The sequence below is a fragment of the Sus scrofa genome, chromosome 6, assembly GCF_000003025.6.
Source record: "Sus scrofa isolate TJ Tabasco breed Duroc chromosome 6, Sscrofa11.1, whole genome shotgun sequence".
Taxonomy (NCBI): domain Eukaryota; kingdom Metazoa; phylum Chordata; class Mammalia; order Artiodactyla; family Suidae; genus Sus; species Sus scrofa.
In genome coordinates, this window is record NC_010448.4 from 117,529,549 (window position 1) to 117,551,507 (window position 21,959).

General features: G+C 36.9%; 1 long non-coding RNA gene across 2 annotated transcripts in view; it reads left to right on the forward strand.

The window, feature by feature from the left end:
* Positions 1 to 21,959, forward strand: part of LOC102162836 — a 34,023-nt gene that overhangs the window by 3,384 nt on the left and 8,680 nt on the right. The window lies entirely within an intron of this gene.

Below are 21,959 nucleotides of genomic sequence, written 5' to 3' on the forward strand. Positions count from 1 at the left end.
AAGCTCATGGTATGGGGGTCGTAAATGTAAATGGGTTCCTGGGAAGACCTCACTGAAAAAGTGCTGTGGACTGAACTCTCCCCCCAAATTCATCTGTTGTGACTATATTTGGAAAGAGGTCCTATCAAAAGATAACTAAGGTTTAATGAGGCCATAAAGGTAGGGCCTGATCGTATAGGATTAGTGTGGTTATAGATTACGAGGAGTCCTCTTGTGGCTCAGTGGGTTAAAGATTCAGCGTTTGTCACTGCAGGGGCTCGGGTCACTGCTCAAGCATGGGTTGATTCCCGGCCAGAAAGTTCTATATGCCTTGGGCGTGGCCAAAAAAAAAGAAGGTTACAGAGTACTCCCTCTCCTACCCCCCTTCCCCTGCCGTGTAAGGACACAGTGGCATCTGCAGGACAAGAAGAGAGGCCTCTGCAGAAATCAAATCAGCCAACACCTTGATCTTGGACTTCTCAGCCTCCCAAATTACGAAAAAATAAATTTTTGTTATTTCAGCCCCCAGTACATGGTCTACTGTTGTGGTTTCCTGGGTTGACTAATATAAAGGCCACATCTGAGTAGAGAATTGAAGGAGATGTGAGGGCACAGAAGTGGGCCTTGTGGGCGTCTAACTGAGAGCTTTCAGGGTCCAAGCCAAAGCAAATAGAATGCCGCATGTGTCTATGCTGTGGTAGATAATTTACATCAAGCTATCCCAAGTCAGAAAAGCCCTCAAAGAAGGAGAGACTCTCACACAAGGCAAAATAATGAACTTCCAGGCCTTGCATTTACCAACACTCTTTCATGACTGATGGGATCAGCTGCTTCCAAAGGCCCAGCTTGAGGAGAAAGTGTAGCTTTCCCAACAGATAATTAAAATCAATGATTTTTCCTTTGGCCATGTTAGTAGACCAAGAAACTATTATTTTTTTCTAATAAAAAGTTAGATTATTTATTCACCCAGCAGATTATTAAAAGGACATCACCTATCATATCATCGAGGTCTAAAGCCACCTCCGAGGGCTAAGAAAGTATGACCTCAGGACCCTCTGTCCACAAAGGCCATGCCCTTTATAAACCATGCAGTTCTGGGTATGCATCAGCAAGCATGAACTATTCCGAATTAGCTTCTCTGTCATAGCCCCCACTGTTGTGAGTAGCTAATATAGATTTTAAAGAAACTGTTAGCAGGGATGTGATTTTCCTGCTGGAGCATCTTGTTACACTTTTTACTCAAAACCTCCAAACAGTAGATATACTGCTTTCTGCCCTATAACTGATAATTGCCCATCTAGAATGCAAAGCTTACAAAAAAAGAACAAATAAATCCAATTTTTGCCTCTCAATTCACTCTGTCACATAAGACAACATCAATTCCGTAGTATTCCCTTGCCATTTGCAAAGAGTATGGGGAAGAAACAAACCAGTAAACATAGAGTAAATTTACTGAACCAGGAAAAAACTTCCTCTGCCTACCTGTATGTGCACCTTTCTGCATACAGCTTGATAGGGTCCCAGAGATGAACAAACATAGGTCATAGCACTAGAATGAGTTCTGTTTTTTTCTTTTTCTTTTTATAGCCACACCTGGAGTATATGGAAGTTCCTGGGCTAGGGATCGAATTGGAGCAGCAGCTGCTGGCTTGCACCACAGCCACAGCAACCCTGTATCTGAACACATTGTGACCTGCACCACATCTCAGAGCAATGCTGGATCCTAAACCCACAGAGTGAGGCCAGGGATCGAAAACACATCCTAACAGACACTATGTTGGGTTCTTAACCCACAGATCCACAACAGGAACTTGCAGAAAGAATTCTTTTTTTTTTTTTTTTTTTTTTTTTTTTTTTTTTTGCTTTTTAGGGCCACACTTGTGGCATATGGAAGTTCCCAGTGTCAGGGGTTGAACCAAACTGAAGCTATAGCTTCCAGCCTGTACCACAGCCATGGCAACACCAGATCTGAGCCACGTCAGCAACCTACACCACAGCTCAAGGCAACGCAGATACTTAACCCACTGAGTGAGGCCAGGGATTGAACCTACATCCTCATGGATACTACTTGGTTTCATTACCACTGATCCACAGTGGGAACTCTCAGAAGGAATTCTTTTTTTTTTTTAATGATTTTTATTTTTTCCATTATAGCTGGTTTACAGTGTTCTGTCAATTTTCTGCTATACAGCAAGGTGACCCAGTCACACATATACATATATACATTCTGAATTCAGATTTTGATGTTGAAAAACAGTGTGACCTGGGTTAATTTACTTAACCCATCTGAACCTCTGAGCTTATCCAACTAACCTGGAAAGATTGTTATGAGGGATAAAGGTACATGTAAACTGCTTAGCATAACGTTTACTGCATATTACACTCAATACATGATCTCTGGTAGTCAAAGAGGCGTGTTCTTCCCCATAGTATCTCCAAAGCCTGCATTTTAGTTGGAAATGGACTTGATAAATACTGGTATTCCATTGACACCACACTAACCTTAGGATTTATCATCATTTCTGTTTAATATAGAAGAAATGGAAACAAGTGAAATGTAAATGCTTTTCCACATTTATGAATTGCCTATTAACAATATTATTGAGGGTCTTCTAACTATATAATTTCATTCAGAGAGTGAATATTTCTGAAACTTCAGTATGCATTTAAGTAACTCAGGTAGCTTGTTAAAATATGCAGAAATCTGGGCTTCAGCCCTTGAGTTCTGATTTAGAACCTATCTAAATAATTCTGATCAGAAAGTCTGATGAGAAAGCTAGAAACACGTTGTACCATTATCTCTCATTATATGAAATATCAACTTACTACCTAACATTGGAAGGCTACCTAGCCTTCAAATTTAGCAATGGTGGTCTATAAGAATAAATACTGGAAATTTTGGCTAATAATGGGTAAATTCTTAATAAGAAGAAATTGGTTATAAATTATGTTCTCGCATAATGAGAGGGAATATTATTCCATAACGAAATATAATGTTCCAAAAGTATATCAGACGACATGGGGAAATAATTCACACTATACTAAATGGAAAATAAAAAGCAGTTTAAAATGTTATATAAAGATAGATATTACTATGGAAAAAAAACAACCACCGTACGCTGAAAAAGATGATATAAATAATAGCCAGTGACTATCAATGGTTAATTTAGGTAAGAAAGTTTTGATTAATCTTGTTCTTTGTCTTTTCTGAATTCTTCAACAGTTCTTCCTTGAATATGTAAGATTTCTGTTAGCATATTTTTAAAGCTATTAAAAGTAATGGCAACTTTTAATTATTAGGAAAACAACTTAAATTCATCCTAAGTAATGTTAAAACTTTATGCTATATTCATAGAATATTGAGTAACAAGGTTTAATGTTTTGAAGTTCTATTTTCTCATAGTTGAATATTGCTAGCTTACATTAGAGAGATAAGGTAGATGAATATTATCTATTATAAGACATTTTGTTAAAAATAATGTCTTTTTGAATGCTAATAGTAAAAGATAAGCTAAAACAGTAAGAAAGTATAGTCACGCAGTATATTTATCAAATTTCTGCTGCCACCCAGTGGCTGCCCAATCTGTTTTACATATTCTCTTCTCCTAGCTGATTGACCTGTAAAGTTACTCTACATTTGTAGGTAAAATCAGCCTGCCTCAAAGAAGCAGTGATTTTTTTTAGTTCTAAGAATGACAAGTGAAACCATATCAAGTAATAGAATTTTTTTTTCAATACATTAGCACTAAAATGTTTTGGATCCATGAAAGTAATTTGCCAACAACTCTCTTTGTTCCACAAATTCTAGAATCTCTTTCCTGCTATCACAGGGTCCTTCTTAAACTAATGTCCCATGAGTCCCATGCAAGGGACAGTTGCCACACAGTAGCAATTAACACCTGCTCACTGAATTGAATCCAGTCACTTTTAAATCTCAGAGAAGAGAAAAGCTGAGGATGAGGCCAAATTACATTTGGACATCTCCAGAAGGCAGCCATCTGCAGTTCAATAAGGACTTAACTAGATAGAACAGGACTGGCAGGTCTGCTAAGAGCTGAAACAGTGTCCTCAGTGTATGGTGTAACCAAAAACATGTAAAAGAAAAAAAAAAAAAAAGCATGAAGGAAAAAGAAATATATCTGAACAAGTTTTAGTTCCAGTGAAAAGAAATTTTAGAAGATAAGCCACGCATAGAAGACCATATGAGAAACATAAAGGTCAGATCTGTAAATCAGTGTTTACATAGGTTTGCAAAAGTCTTGGGAGGAGAATGGAGAGATAAACACCAAATACTTTCACTGGTTACATGATGTGGGTGGAATAAAAGGAGAAAATGACCTTTTTTCCCTCACTGCTTTTTAAACTGTTATAATCAACTCAGATGACAAGAAATGTACTTTTTTGAAAAACCCTATGAAATATTGTGAAATGAAGGAATAGGTAATATGCAGTGGTCTAGTGACCTCTTGTATTTCTTTGAGTAGGAAGAGAGAAAAGCTACCTGAAATTGTCTTCAAGGCTGTAAAAGGCCATTTTCCCCCCAAAAGACATGAATGTAAGAAAGAGGGAGGGTTGAGATACTTTCGCACAAAGGAAGGCAATTTGGGGCCCACAGAGAACCAGGTCAACTAATGTAAAACAGAGACATCTTTTGACTGGAAGGTAACTCATGAAGTTGAAGCCAATACTAAATCAAGCTTAAGAAAGGGCATTGTCAAAAAATAATTTAGGAGCTAAAGGAAAATGAATAAAAAAGCACTTGTATGGAAGTATACACTTTTCAAATTCTAATTGAGTCACAGTGCCCAACAATGGTTGCCCTGCACAGAGCAGACTGGAAAATCCTTTAGTAATTGTGACAATCATGCTCATGACTGATGCTTATGGGTTATTAATTCTAAAGCAGGGAGGTGGCCTTAGAGGATGTGGAGGGTAGATCATGGACTGGTCAGCTGTAAAGATTTTCATCTCAGAGTATTTCATTCCTGTGTAGAAACCTTTTTTTTAGCCCAGGGGGTCATTTTAAGCTTAGTTTAGGTATATTTTTCACTTGGTGTGTGTGTCTGTGTGTGTGTGTGTGTAAAATTACCACAACTCTTGACTTTAAGGCACCCTTTTGATTTGGCTCGTTGCTGACAGATTTTGGCTTTGGATGGCTATGACCTCAAAGCCTCCTCATTTAGGCTTACTACAACCTAAATGAGGTAAGCTTTTGATTGTTTTATTAATTTTAAACAATTTAGGCTTATAAATGACTTGTATTCTTTTTTTTTTTTTCCTTTTTTCTTTTTAGGGTAGCACTTGCAGCATATGGAGGTTCCCAGGCTAGGGGCTGAATCAGAGCTGCACCTGTCTGCCTGTGCCATAGCCATAGCAACGCCAGATCCAAACTGCATCTGTGGCCTACACCGCAGCTCACAGCAACACCAGCTCCTTAACCCCCTGAGTGAAGCTAGGGCTTGAACCCGCAACCTCATGGTTTCTAGTTGGATTCGTTTCTGCTGCGCCCCAGTGGGATCTCCTATATTCTTAAACTAAGTATATGTAAAAGGACTTAGCACATTTTTGTTAATGTTTCTGAGCTGTTTGAAAATCAATTAATCGAAATTTATCTTAGTTTCAGAACAGTAAGAGTTGATATACTTTTATATTCCTAATGAAACTACCAAAGTCGAGTTAAAAACACAGGAAATACATTAAGACCAATTAAAGTCTTTGCTTTCATGTCTTGATAAGATTGAACACTTGCTGACCACTTGTATATGGTGGACCTCCCCACTCGCCTCTCTTCCCCTGACCTGCTTTTTCTCCTCTGCATAATTATCACTACCAAAGACAAACCTTTTAGAATGGTTTGGGATAAGAATAAAGGCACAGCAGGAGTCCCCTGGAGTCCTAGAGGGTTCAGTCACTGTTATGGCTTGGGTCACTGCTCCGATGGGCGCAGACCTGGAACTTCTACATGCCTGGGATGAAACCGAAGAGAAAAGAATAAAAGCATGGCAATCAGTTACATAACATAGATGTGGTGCTTTTCTATTTTTCTGATCTCAAAGTTAGCTCAGATATGAGACTTTCAGTTTTTCTCAAGAAAGAGAAAAAAGAAGGAAAAAAGGACTATTTTCAAACATGAATTCTTCAACCAGTGCTAAAATCCATTTGGAATTTGATCCATATTACTATTCTTTAAAGTATATTGTGATAGTCCTTGTCACATTCTCATTTAACTTTGTAAACAAACAAATCAAGACATTAGCTCCTTAAACCTTTATGTCATTTGTTTCTACTTTTTGTTCCTCTCTGGTAGTTAAATATCTTGTGCTATATTTAATTAGATTAGCTTGAAGCAAAATTCTTTAGCATTAGTATGCCAAGAATCGACTTGGATGCTTGTTGAAAAGGTGGATTCTGGGTCTCTGATATTAGAATTAGTATTTTAGGGGAGTTCCTGTTGTGGCTCAGCAGTAACGAATGCAACTAATATCCATGAGGATGCAGGTTCCATCCCTGGCCTCACTCAGTGGGTTAAGGATCTGGTGTTGCTGTGAGCTGTGGTGCAGGAGGCAGTTGGGGCTTAGAATTGGTATTGCTGTGGCTGTGGCATAGGCTAGCAGCTACACCTCAGGTTAGACCCCTAGCTACTGCCATATGCTGTAGATGTGGCCCTAAAAAGACAAAAAATAAAAATTAGTATATTAGGAATAGAACTCAAGATTTTATCAGTTTTATAAATTTATATAAAGGCATTTTTTAAAGGCAACTCAGGTGATTCTGATACACATAGTCTAAAGATTTAGAGTATGTGACTATCATCTTCTTTTACTACACCTGCTATGTAGTATAACTCTAATAATCCCTTTAGAAGTTAATGATACCTAGAGAAAAGTGAGCAATTAAAGACATAACACTGATACCTCTGACAGGTAAGCATACATTAAAGAGAATGGTTTTTTGGATTTGTGGAACACTTATATGGGTTGGTACTTTCCAAACATATGAAATGAGTTCATTTCACAGTTTTGCACATTGGTAAATGATATTTTTCCCTTTCCTTTCCTTTTCCAATTTAGTTTCAGCTCCAGGGTTGCTGTCTCTTCCATTTTACCTTTTTAATTTATGTGACGGTTCACCCATAGGCTATTTGAGTAAGGTGATAAAAGTAAGTTTTTGACAAATTGAAATATACTCTCTGAGTTTTCATGTACTTAATATTATTTTCTATTAGTCTTTTCATTCAAGAGCATTTTACTTGAAAAGCAAATGTGCCCTACTGGTTAAAATTGAAGTCTCTTAGTTTTAACTTATTTTCCAACTTGTAATCAGCCCTTACGCTGAATCAACAAGAGTTAGGTCATTTATCTCTTCTTGTAGAAACTAGAAGTATATATTTCTTGAAAGGAAATTTCCGTCATTGAAAAAGGATGTGATATTCTAAATATCTTTTATCATCTTTGTTTAAATATATATGGAATCATGTACTACAAATTTAATATGGGAGTTAACCTTATTGAACTTCATTCTTAGGATTGATAGTATTGTATTCATAATATCCTCCAGCTAACTTTTAAATTTGCTCAGCTAATCCCTAAACAAGATTTTGGCTAATTGTGTAACGCTTGCCTTCATAAATATTAATACTCAATTTAACAACTTTAAGTTTCTTATCCTCTCTACTTTTTCAATTTATGCTGTAGAAAGAAGACCTGATGGTCAGAATTTGAAAAGAGGGTATTTCAGATATTGGATAATTACAGGCTGCAGTGTTAAAAATTTAATGTTGAAAAGTGAACGTATTAAATTTTTCTTTTCCTTTAGACTATAAAATAGTAACAAACCATAACAAATTAGATTCTAGGTGAAGACCTTAACCTTTTGATCCACAGTGACCAGAAGACCCTAGATAAAAGTTCATAAAAAGCACAGTAATAGAGATTATTTTGATATGAATAATTGAGGTCACTACCTTCTCATTTCATTCCTAACATTCCTTTGGTTCTCTGAATCATACAGACATGAATTAGACTTATTCTCTTCACTATATATCTTACTATTTCTCATGTTTTTCGCCTTAAGTATAGTGTAGCTTGTTCAAAAGAAAAGAGTGTGTTTTATTTTTGGTAAAATTTCCCAGAGTGCTTTTTATATGTAAAGTAGAAAGAACTTGGACGCTACAGAGTCGGAAATCTGGGGGTTGAGTTACAGCTCTGTCATTAGTAGCTATGTGGTTTTTAAATCTTTGATTCTTAACTTCTTTGGCTCATTTACACACATTACTTTCAGGAGTGCAAAGAAAATGTGTCATCTTTATGTTCTAGCTGACGACAACATGAGGGAAATTCAAAAATTTAGTCAAATCTGGTAGCCTCAGTCTGATCCAATTATTTAAAGCTATTTAAATAATGCCTTCGTTTTCAGAAAAAATCAATTGACTTTGTTTTTTAGAATAGTTTTAGATTTATGTAAAAATTGAAGAGACAGTAGAAATTGCTTATAACCTGTGTTCAGTTTTGCCTGTGATTAACGTCTTACTGTGATGTATTTATTGTGACTAATAAAACAATATTGATACATGATTATTAATTAAAGTCCCTAGTTTATTCATATTTCTTTAGTTTCACCAAATATCTTTTTCTGTTCCTGGATCCTGTGTAGAATATCCCATTATATTTAGACAATATGTCTTCTTAGTTTCCTGCTGGCTGTGACAGTTTCCTGGACTTTTCTAGTTTAAGGAAATAAATACTTAAATGCTGTTTAAATACTTTAAATACTGTTAAGGCATTTTATAGAATCTCCCTATGTAAGAATTTCTCATGTATTTTTCATGATGAAACTAGAGACATGGGTTTTAGGGAGGAAGAACAGCATTAAAGCGCTATTTTCATCCCACAATGCCAGGAGTTTATAATATCAACGAGATTTATCCCTATTGATGCTGACCTTTTTTTTTTTTTTTTTGGCTTTTTAAGGCTGCACCCATGGCAGGCATATGGAGGTTCCAAGGCTAGGGTTCTAACTGGCGCTGTAGCTGTCAGCCTACACCACAGCCATAGCAACACCAGATCTGAGCTGCGTCTGCAAACTACACCACAGCTCACAGCAACACCAGATCCTTAACCCACTGAGGGAGGCCAGGGATCGAACCCACAACCTCAGGGTTCCTAGTCGAATTCCTTTCTGCTGCGCCAAGATGGAAACTTCCATGCTGGCCTTGATCACCTGGCTTAGGTAGTGTTTGTCAGGTTTCTCTACTTTAACATTACTCAACTTTCCCCCACTTTCCATACTGTATTTTATTTTATTATAAATTTTATTGGAGTACAGGTGACTTACAATGTTGTGTTAGTTCCAAGTATAGAGCAAAGTGAATCAGCCATACATGTATATGCATTTGTTCTTTTTCAGATTCTTTTCCCATATAGGCAATCACAGAGGTTTTTTGCTTGTTTGTTTGTTTTTTGTTCTTTTTTTTCTTTTTATGGCCACACATGCAGCATAAGGAAGTTACCAGGCTAGGGGTTCAATCAGAGCTGCAGCTGCTGGCCTACATCACAGCCACGACAACACAGGATCCAAGCCACATCTGTGACCTCTACCACAGCTCATGGCAATGACGGATCCTTAATCCACTGAGCGAGGCCAGAGATCGAACCCTTATCCTCATGGATACCAGTCGGGTTCATTACAGCTGATCCACAGTGGGAACTCCAGGCAATCACAGAGTATTGAATAGATTTCCCCGAGCTACATAATAGATCCTTGTTACTGATGGATTTTTTGTATAGTAGCATGTATACACCAACTCCAACCTCCCCATTCTGTATTTTTTGCAAAGAGGTCACTATGAACAAACCACACTAAAAGAGTCTCTGTCCATGTTTGTTTCCTAAGTGTCTTGCTGTATAATTACCACAGACTTGGTGGCTTAAAATAGAAATTTATTCTCTCATAGTTCTAGAGGCCAAGGTCTGCAATCAAGGTGTCAGCAGTGTCCTGCTCCCTCAGAAAGTTCTAGGAGAGAATCCTTTTTCACATCTTCAAGCCCTGGTCTTTCCTTGTCTTATGGTAACATAACATTAACATCTGCCACAATCTTCACAGGGTCTTCTTGTGTCTGTCTTCTCCCCTTCTTATAAGGACTTCTGTCATTTTCCAATGGTATTGGAAACCAAGGTTCAAGCACTTAGGTGCACTCATTGCTACTAAGTTGTCATTGCTGGGAAACCTAGGATGATCTCATCTTAAGATCTTTAACATATTTACATCTACCTTTTCCCAGAATGAGGTCACATGGACAGATTCCAGGTGGACATATCTTTTGGCAAGCCACCATTCAACCCACTACCTCCTCCTTGAGGGGGGTGGGGTTTCTATATAAATTACTTCAAGGGAGATTTTTCTCTTCTCCACATCTATGTATTTATTCAGTTCTTTATTATATCAGTATGGACTCATGGATATTTTATATTTTAAGTTATAATGTAATAATATTTATGCTCTTGCTCAAATGGTTCTAGCTTTAGCCATTGGGAGAGGCTTCAGTTAACTCTTGTATTCCTTTGTAATATCCACATTAATGTAAAAGTTTTGTGGGTTTTGTTGTTGTTGTTGTTGTTCAAAGGGTGCTAATGGTGGAGAGCACTTCCTTATTTTCTGGCACTATAAGCTGCTCAAGGCTCATTATTTTTCCCATTCTTGCCCTATAATCAGCCATTTCTCCAAGGAGCCTTTACTCCTTTTATTGGAGAATGGTGTTGGAAACCAAGGTTCAAGCACTTAGGTGCACTCATTGCTACTAAGTTGTCATTGCTTCTAGAGCGTGGAGGTATGTATAGGTATTCTAACTCATATATATACACCTATATATAAATATTTCTATATGTAAGTATCTGTTTCTATATTAAGTTAAACATAAGTTCCTACTGATGTCTCCAACTCGAACTCATTACTAATGGGTCATCCTGTTCTCCTCTACTTGCTTACCTCCAAATTCCTACTCCACAGTGAGAAAGCTTGCTCCTACCATCTGCAAGCCTTTACTTATTTTGTTAATTCCAGTATAACACATATGGCAGTATCAGAAATACCCGCCTATAGGAAAAAATTAATCAACTAGAGTATAGTGCTTATGTGAACTTCTGCTTTCCTTTAGTCTAAGAAACTACTTCCAAAGTTACTTAGGTCAGCATCTTTTCCTATAACTCTTATTGGTGAGGTTGTTTCATACATTTGTAATACAGTTGGATTCACTGAGTCCTATCTTGCAATCCCTTGACCTCATTAATTATTGTTTTAGAATTTGTTTATGTCAATGTCACTCTTTGTTCTATGGGTTTTGACAAATCCATAATGCCATGTATCCATCATTATAGTATTTTTTTAAAAATTATAGTTGATTTACAATGTTGTGCCAATTTCCATTATAATATTATACAGAATAATTATATTGCTCTAAATATAGCCTGTAATTTACCTTTCTCAGCTTTTCTTCTCCCCTCATCAGCAATCACGGAGGATTTTTATGCTTCTATAGCTATTCTAGATGTAATATAATTTATATTATATGGTCTTTTCAAAGTGTTTTCATTTATTTAGCAAAATGCCCTTAAGGTCCATCCATGTCTTTTCTTGGCGTGATAGGTAGTTCATCTCTTTTTGCACCAAATAATATCCCATTGTATGGATGTACCACAGTTAGTTTATCCATTCATCTATTAAAAAGCATGTTGGTTGCCTCCAGTTTGAGTGATTGTGAATAAAGCCTCTATATATATTTGCATGCAGGTTTTTGTGTGGACCTAAGTTTGAAAATCAACTGGGTAAATACCTAAGAGCATAATTGTTCAATTATATGATAAGATTATGTTTAACTCTGTAAGAAAATGCCAAGCTCTCTTCCAAAATCTTGTACTGTTTTTTGCATTTCTACCAGTATCGAATAAGTATTCTGGTTGCTTTGCATTCTCAAATATCTCATTTGATATTGTCAGTTTTTTGAAGTTAAGCCATTCTAATACCTGTGTAGTGGTATCTTTTGGTTTTAATTTACAATTCCTTAATGGAATTTTGTGTTCACACTCTTTTCTTTTTTCTACTTAGGGCCATAACTGCAGCATATGGAAATTCCTGGCCTAGGGGTTGAATCATAACTGCAACTGCCACTTTATGCCACAGCCACAGCAACACAGGATCTGAGTGAGCTGTATCTGCAACCTATACCGAGCTTGCGCCAATGCTTGATCCTTAACCCATTGGGCGAAGCCAGGGACCAAACCTGCATCCTCAGGGACACTATGTTGTGTTTTTAATCCACTGAGCCACAATGGGAACTCAAGCAATATTAACATATGGTTATCATATGCCATCTGCGTATGTTCATTGGTGAGTTTTCTGTTCAGATCTTTTGTCCATTTTTTAGCTGAGTTGTTTGTTTATTGTTGAGATTTAAGAGTATTTGTATTTTGAACACATGTACATTATAAAATTTGTTTTGAAAATATTTTCTCTAAAGCCACGGCTATATTTTAATTCTATTAAAATAATTTTTTGCAGGATAGAACTTTTAATTTTAATAAACCCAATTTTTTCATTAATCATGCTTTAGTGTACATGAAGATTCATCTGCAGACTAAAGTTCAAAAATATATTATTCAGTTTTTCTAAAAGTTTTATAGTTTTTCTTTTTGCACTTAGATATTTGATTTATTTTGTTATTTTTGTGAAAGATATAAGTGTATTTTACTTTTTGCACATGAACATCTAATTCTAGCATCATTTGTTGAAAAAACTGTCCTTTCTATATTTACTTTCCCTTGTTCCTTTGCTAAAGATCAGTTGATTATGTTTATGTGGGTCTGTATCTGGCCTCTTCATTCTGTTCCATTGATCTATGTGTCTATTCTTTCATGAATAGACATGCTGCCTTTATTATTGTAATTTTATAGTATTGAAGTCAGGTAGCATTGGTCCTATGACTTTGTTCTTCTTTCTCACGATGGGGACTCCTTTTTCCTTTCTTTTTTTTTTTTGGCTTTTTAGGGTGATTTCATGTCTAAGATGAACTACTCTGACGTCACTGGGGAGAAAAAGGAGAAAGAGAAAATGAACAGAGACACTCATGAACTCGTACAACAACTCAGGAAAGAGATGATGAGAATCTGGTCTCTAGCATCAGAGATCACAGGAGATAGATTTGAGAGATGATGTGTAGGAGCTAGGATAAACAGGATTCAGGAAATCCTATCATGCACGTGTAGTTCTGGGGGTGGGGGTGAATAAATGAATGAGGGGAAGCATGAGGCTGGGATAACCTTTAGTTTTCAGTGTTGAGTATAAAACAGCACTGATATCTAATTCATCCAACAAAGGAGGAGAATCCATTTAGGGGAACGGTGTAAAATTCAATTTGACACACATTGATCTGGATGTGCCTGTGAGGCATCAAAATTGTAAGAGTAATAGGCAATTGAATAAATGATTCTGAAGCTTTGGAAAAAGATGTGGGCCAGAGCTACCTATTAACGTGTCATCAGCTTATAAATAATTGTTCATATCATTAGAATTCAGGAGAATGTTCCAGGATAGCGTGTAGAGAGAAGAAACCATGGCCTGAGGACATAACTGTGGGAAATTCCTGTTTAAATGGGGCAGGATGCAAAGCACTCTCAAAGGGGACTGAGAAGTGATGGTTTGAGTAAAAAAGGAGCAAGAAGAAACTTAACAGAAGACAAGTGTGTCAGCAGTATCATATGAGCTAAAAGTAGCAGTAAAAGTCAGAATCTAAAGATGTCCAGTGGGAGTTCCCATTGTGGTGCAATAGTAACAAACCTGACTACTATTCATGATGATGCAGGATGCAGGTTTGATCCCTGTCCTTGCTCAGGGGTTAAGGATCTGGTGTTGCACTGTGGTGTAGGTCACAGACGTGGCTTGGATCCCACCTTGCTTTAGCTGTGGTATAGGCCAGCAGCTACAGGTCCGATTCAACCCCTAGCCTGGTTTTATGTGCAAAAGCAAAATAAATGCATAAATATATAAGTCCCGTGTATTTAGAATCATGGATTCAAGATTTTCCAAAGCTTTTTGTAATTTATATATTAAATGACTGAATGAGTAAAAAATAAAATTCTACAATAATTCAGGGTATTTTTTGATGAGAACAGAGGCTACCACATAGCATTTAAGGAGTGAATTAAAAGTGAGAAACTGAGGGCATTCCTCTGTGGTACAGTGGGTTAAGGATCCAGTGTTGCCACAGCAGTGGCTTTGGTCGCTGCTGGCGCGTGGGCTCAATCCCTGGCCTGGGAACTTCCACATGCTGTGGGTGTTGCCCCCCAAAAGTGATAAATTGAATACAGTAGATATAGAACTTTCCAGAAAATTGAGGGAAATGGGAATATAAGACCAATAGAAAAAGAGTGATGCAAGGTTAAGTGGGTTTTGTTTTGTCTCTCTTTGCTTTCTTTTTATTTTTAAGTAAAAGAGATTTTAGCCTGTTTATGGGTTGATTTTCTTTCGGTCAGGGGAGACACTGAACCTAAAAGGAAGTGGGTTTTGGAGAGACAGAACAAAGTGGTATGGAAGTGAGTCGAAGACATTGGACTTTGAAAGGATAAGATTAGAGGGAAAGAAGTTAGGATGGCTGCAAATTTAGACAGAATGTGGGGCCGGGAGAAAGTGATCTGCTAGGAGAGAGAGGGGGCTGGGCGTGGAATGCATATGTAAATTTTTCATGAATCTAACTGGGTAAGGATTGCCCATTAAACCATTTAATTACAAGTGCTTATTGACTCAATGCTTCAGAGCTCCGAGGCGTTGTGTTCACAAAGATACTCAGAATGAAAGCCCTTTATCTGGACTGTCAGGTGGAAATATAAAAACAAGTAGTCATAATATTGACTTTCCTTCTGATGAGCCTGCCCATGCCATTTTAGAGAGAGTAAGAAAAATTCATCCGGTATTGGAGAGCTGTGTTTGTCCATCGCATTCTGGGTTCTGTTGTGCCATGTTTACTTCCTGTCTTTCCCACTAGGGCAGTGTGACAGAGTGGGAAGAGCCCACGCTCCAGAGCTCTTTCTGAATCTTACTCTTTCTGTTTAGAAGCTGAATGTCCTGGGGCAAGTTACTTCCAATCTCTTAGCCTCAGTGTCCACATTTACGAAATAGGTACAGCTACTGTATGGGTTCAGTGCAAGACACAAACTCTGAATGTTGCCCAGTACTTGGAACATCCTAGGGTTACCAGTCTCAGTTCCTTTCCTAGGCTGTGAACCCCTAAAGGGTGGGGAATGTCTTAGTCGCTGATTCCCAGTTCTTAGCAAAATACTGGACACATACATGTATGCACACACACTCTTAAAAAATGCTGGTTTCTGATAGACACAGGGGACAAATAAATAAGAAAGTACTACAGCCATTAATATTTTATAAGTAAAAGGAAAATCTTTTTTTTTCTTTTTTCTTTTCTTAGGCCCACAGGTGCGGCATATGGAAGTTCTCAGGCCAAGGGTTGAATCGGAGCTACAGCTGCCGGCCACAGCCACAGCCACAGCAATGCCAGATCCAAACCACATTGCCACCTATACCACAGCTCATGGCAACACCGTATCCTTAACTCACTGAGCAGGGCCAGGGATGAAACCCGCATCTTTATGGATACTGGTCAGTCAGGTTCGTTACTGCTAAGTCACAATGGGAACTCTTTTTTTTTTTTTTTGTCTTTTTGCCTTTTCTAGGGCCGCTCCTGCGGCGTAAGGCAGTCCCCAGGCTAGGGGTCCAATCGGAGCTGTAGCTGCCGGCCTTTGCCAGAGACGCAGAAATGCAGGATCTGAGCAGCATCTATAACCTACACCACAGCTCATGGCAACGCCGGATCCTTAACCCACTGAGCAAGGCCAGGGATAGAACCTGCAACCTCATGGTTCCTAGTCAGATTCGTTAACCACTGTGCCATGACGGGAACTCCAGGAAACTCTTAATGAAAATGATATACACTAATTTGTATCTCTGTCTTTAAGCAGAGGCTTTTCAGCATCCTGACTGCTCCCCTTTGCCCAACATAATGATATATAGTAACCTTTTTGCTTTTCTTTTAAAAAAAAATATGGTTGCTAAGGTTGCCTTTGACACCTAATGAAAAATAACTGCACATTTCATTTTGGTTATCATTCTGGCATAGATCAGTGCACAAGTGTATCCCACAGTAGCAAAGAGTTGACTGTGTAATTGTTCTCATTATGAGATTTCCTCGGTAGCCTACTTGTTAGATATAAACACTTAACATATATAAAGATAATGTGCAATTCTCTATTTTTGTTTTAAAAGTGTCACAGACACTGTCAGGGCTCCCAAAGAAATCTAATGAAAATCTAGCCTGGTTAAAAGCTTCTGTTCCTGGGTTATCAAAAACTGAGTGGAGGGGGAAGGTACATTATAAAGAGGGAATATGAGCATAAACTCTTGCAGAAAACAGATTTTTTTTTTGAAAAAAGGATTGTATCCTATTTTCATGGTTACAACTTGTTTATTTATTTACAGAGAAATTCATTAACAGCACGATCAGTGGCTGAGTGGTAAGTACTGAGTTTTCTGTGCACAAAACAAGGCTGAGTGCAAGGGATCATGACATTTGCTTGCAGTGGCTGTGGCTACAAGGCTGGCTCATTAGTGAGCTCTTGCATTCACCGTTGTTCTCTGTTTCTCTATTTCTGCACATACAAGGGGAAATCTGAAACCAGAACTCTGGGTTCTGGTACTGTTCCCACTAAAGGCAGTGAGTGGAATTGTCACTCATAGCTTTTTTTCCCTCCACAGCTCAGTTTGTCACCTGGGTTTGCAAGTAATTTGTTTGTTTGTGAAATGCAAATCTTATCTGACATTCTGTGTGCAAGAGAGAGGACAGTGGAAGGGACCTGTCAGGCCTTGCTTAGGACTCAGTGGATTTCTCTCTCTTGAGGCTTGGCAGGAAACTTTGAGGAGCACAGGATCCAATGGGCAGGAGTGGAGAGCTGAAAAATCTAAGATGTTTTATCTGTTATAGGTTATTTTGCTTCCTTCTGTCTCTGTCATATGGTATCCAGGGGAGTGTTACCCCATGGCCTTATTTTAGGAATTGCTATGTCTCTAGTCATTATAACTCTACTCTGTACTGGAAAATTGTTGCAGTGCAATCACTGAGCAGCAGTGATTTTGGCAGAAAATTTCTTTGAATGGGTTTAAAGATGGATTCATACTATGTCATAAAAAGGGAAGAAATGTAATTTGTTTGTTTAGTTTTGCTTTCTGTACCTTAATTGACCAGTAGAATATGAAACAGGTATTCCCCCCTTTTTTTGAAATTACCCCTGTATATAGGGATAGCATTTATTTTAAAATTGTCTACTATTTTGCCAGTCATCAGCTTTTTCTGCCTATGAGACAGAAAGCGTTACTCTCCTCTTTAGAATGTTTTTTTTCCCCCAAACTGCTTTTCCTTATCTAATAGTTTTTTCCAAATGGTCTTGACTTTCATTCCATCAAGAAAGGACTTGATTACATATTATTTTAGTTCAATTTCCTTGGTATTGATTTTAACCTCTTCAGAAATGTAAAAGTAAAACTGGCATTTCATTACCCAAAGATTTATTCCTTTTGTATTTTATTATACTGATTTTTATCTTTGGCCATATTTTAGTTGTTAATAATTGATTTTTTAATTTTTTTCTAGTCTCACCTTCTTTCCGTTGTAATCAACATTTCAGGATGACAAAGATAGTTGCTACAAATGAATGAGCATATACCTATAAAGTGCCTAATTGCCTAGCAGACATTCCCATTTAATTCCCCTAACAACTGTAAGGTATGGAATTGTCACTGTGCCCACTTTACACCGTCAGAGAAGTTACACACAGCTGCTACATGGCTGACCTGGGATTCATGGCCACTTATGGCTAATAAACCTCCTGTTCTTTCCATTGCACTTAAGTGAAACATTTCAAGCCTTGATGATTATGGATTAAATATTTCAGGAACCAAAAATTTCGACCAAAAAGAAAGCTTAATTGCTGGCACATAAACACTGATTAATGCATTCATGTGAATCAGTACCAGGTAGAACACATGAAAGGAAACCCATTAAATCAAATAAGATAGCTTCAATTTTTTTTTTCTGGAACTCAGAATAACTTCCTTTTTATCTATTAAAATCTATATTTTATGTTTTAGAGATCCTTTTTTAGGAATGTTTAAAGATATAATAAGAAAAGTAATGCAATGAAAATGGAAAAGACATAAATGGCATCAATAGAAGGCTGTTAATCTAAATTGTGATTTGTCAGGGCAGTGGTATTCTCCATAGCAATTAAAAGAACAAAAACCTATATATTTTGATTTAGAAGGGTGACAGTAACAAGTTATAGATAATATGTGTTGTTTAATCAATTATTTTGGGTTTTTTTTTTTTTTTTTTTTTTTGCTTTTTAGGGCTGCACCCACGGCATATGGAGGTTCCCAGGCTAGGGGTCTAATCCGAACTACAGCCACCAGTCTATGCCACAGCCACAGCAATGCCAGATCCGAGCCACATCTGTGACATACACCACAGCTCTTGGCAAGGCCAGATCCTTAACCTACTGAGCAAGGCCAGGGATTGAACCTGCAACCTCATGGTTCCTAGTTGGATTCATTTCCCCTGCGCCTTAATCAATTTTTAATAAAAGTATAAATATGATTATATGGACATAGGGCAATGTCTGTGTAAGGGTAGCAAAAAAAAAATTTCCAGTAGGGAATTATCTTAAACTATATTCACCAAAATGCTAATAATGATTACCTTTGTGGTCTGAAAGCAGTGATAATTTTACTTCGTAGTATAAATACTTTAAAAGAAGTAGATGATAAGTCAAAAAGATATCATATGACAACACATATGTGGAAACTAAAATGTGACACAAATGAACATATACAAAGCAGAATCAGACTCAAATAGAGAACAGACTTGTGGTTCCAAGGGGAGGGAGTGGAATGGACTGGGAGTTTGGGGTTAATAGATGCAAACTGTTAAATTTAGAATGGATAGATAACAGGTCCTACTGTGTAGCGCAGGGAACTATATCCAAAATCCTGGGATAGGCCATGATGGAAAATAATATTAAAAAAATACTGTATGTATTATGTATATGTATGACTCAGTCACTTTGCTGTGCAGCAGAAACTGGCACAGCATTGTAAGTCAACTATAGCCTAATAAAACATTTTTTAAAAATTAAAATAAAAGAATTAGGTGAGTTTAAGGGTAAGTTTTGTAACTTTTTTTTTTTTTTTTTGGCTGCACCTGCGGCATGCAGAGAAGTTCCCGGGCCAGGGATGGAACCCATGCCACAAATATCTGCATTTAAATGTTTATATTCTATCCATGATGGCCAAGAATTGGAAGTTAACTAAATATCTGTTAACATGTGAATAACAGATATTAACACAATGGAATGCTAGTCAGCAATAACAACAAATGAACTAGTGATACATGCAGTCACGTAGATGAATATCACATCCGTACTGGGCAAAGCAGTCTGATAAAGGAATGTATACTGTATGCTTCCATTTATATGAATTTTTGTAACAGGTGAGATTAAACATAGTTGCAGAATTTTGATCAGAGTTTGCCTGTTAACTGTGGGAGGAGAGAGAGAAATTGTTGGTATGAGAGAACTTCTTTGGGTGATAGAAATATTCCATATCTTGATTAAGGAGGTAATTTTATAGGTGAATACTTTTGTTAAAACTCATAAACTACACATTTAAGATGTGTATTTGTAGGTAAATTATAACTCATTGAATCTGATAAAAAATTTTAATCAAATAAGTATTTAGTTTCTGCTATGTATAAGACAAAGTCTTGAAGTCATGAAGTCTTAGCATTTCAAGTTCCTTAAAAAAGATGGTCTTTCTTTTCTATGTAGATGTTAGTTAGCCTCCCCCTCAGCTCTATTCATTGATCTCTCCTTCCTGGCCTCCACCTTTCTTGCCCACATGCAGTATCAGTTATTTTGTTTTTGTTTTTGTCTTGTTTTGTTTTGTTTGAGACTGGTTTGACCTAATAGTAATCATTTTAAGAAGTTTTATTTTGTTTGCTTTGTTAATGTTAAAAAGATGTGGTCACATCCATGGTTCTGAAAAATTGGCACACTATAGAGATGAACAGATAAGCATCCAACTTTCATCATCATCCCTACTAGTTATTTTATACAATAAATCCTTGAATATCAGTTTGTTACTGATGCTCTGATGCTCAGGCCAAATAATCTTCTCAGATTCACATATCAAGACTCCCAAACTCTAGGACTCAGATGTCATTCATTATGCACCCTTTCATATTTATGACAATCAATTTTCATTATAAAATTCCGTTTATATAACTCAAATGCTTCTCTATAATTTTCAAGAATAAAGAGTGCCACTTCCGTCCTACTATAATCCAGATCATGAAACCTGCCTCTTTCTTGTATCTTAAGTATCTATTTTCCTTTTGATGTTGATATTAAAAGTAAGGATACAATAAGAGAAAAAGTTGGAGTGATTTTTTTTTTCACTGTCTTATTTACACTCCATTTATATAATGTATAAATCTTGGCTAAAATTCTCTAATTCTTCTCTGGAACTTCAACAGATTAGATCTAACGAACCCTAGAGATTTCTTCCTACATTTCTGAGTCTATTTCTCTCTGTACACTGTGTGTCTTTTAGTGGTTAGTATGACCCAAGAGAAAGTCCAAAAGTGAAATTTAACATTCTTATATGCTTCATTTATTATGCATGAGGCATGTAATTTATATGTTGCCTTACTTAAAATATGTCTGTGTTTGATATAGCACACTGACCAGCTGCTTCATGCAAGCTATAAAAATTTTTCTTTGGTTTAACAATAACTTTGGAGAATTGTTATATAAATCTTAGAAATGTTAACATGGAAAAAGAAATATACTTTGATTTTGCAGAAAGGTCCTCCCAAATCAATAGTAGTAAATAATTAACTTACCTCATTGGAAACATTCTTTAACCTTGAGCTAGCTCACAATTGCATTATTCTTTTTGATAAAAATGGTATAAACAAGTCATAGGCAAAACATTTATTTGGCTTTAGGATGTGAAATAGACTTTTAATCATTTGCCTTCAGGCCTATCCAATCTTTGTTCTACTTGGTTGAATTTTCTGTGTGTTTGTGATGAAAATGAAAGAACCTAAAACATTGCACATTCTGGTATGTTTCCACCCATAATTCACAATACTTCTTTTTTATCTCTCCTTCTCAAGGTTCAGCTTATATTGTTGTGTGCTTTTCTTGTTGAACATGTAGTAGGTCTGATAAACCAAGCCCTTTCCTTTATCATCTTTAAAAATAGTCAAGTCACAAGGAGACTGATTCTAAGGATTAAACTGTGTACAAATAAATACATACCAAAGCCCAATTAGTTCATGGTCATCTGCTAACTTGGAGAATATCAAGTGATTTTCTCTGTGATTTAGCCTTATGTAGTTTGTGTTTTCCTACCCAGAATTAGGATGTGCATGTGTGTTTTAGTCAAATCCAATGGTGAGAGACTTCTGGAGCTCTTGGAAGACTTGAGCAAGGGGTGGGGATGGGGACATTCCTATGAATACCCTGGGGTTGTGTTTCCATATTGTCCCTTTGTATTCCATTTCTCTGGCCTGTATTCCCCAAAGCCTGAACTGTGTTTCTTAAAGAGACTTGGAATAGATCTTGCTACAAATCTCAGAATTGTGGATGTGAAAGAGGGGTGGATATCAAGTGGGAGGCAAAGTTCAATGTGACTTCACTCCAGCTTCAGCAGGTAAAAACTGAGTGGCCTGCTTTTACTTCATAATAAAAGGAAACCTATATACAAAGCTGTAAACTACTGAAAACATCTTTTCTGAAAAAGCCAAATATGGACTTTTTATAAACAAGTATATGTAATTGCAGCCTCATTTTTCTTCTTTTTCATTT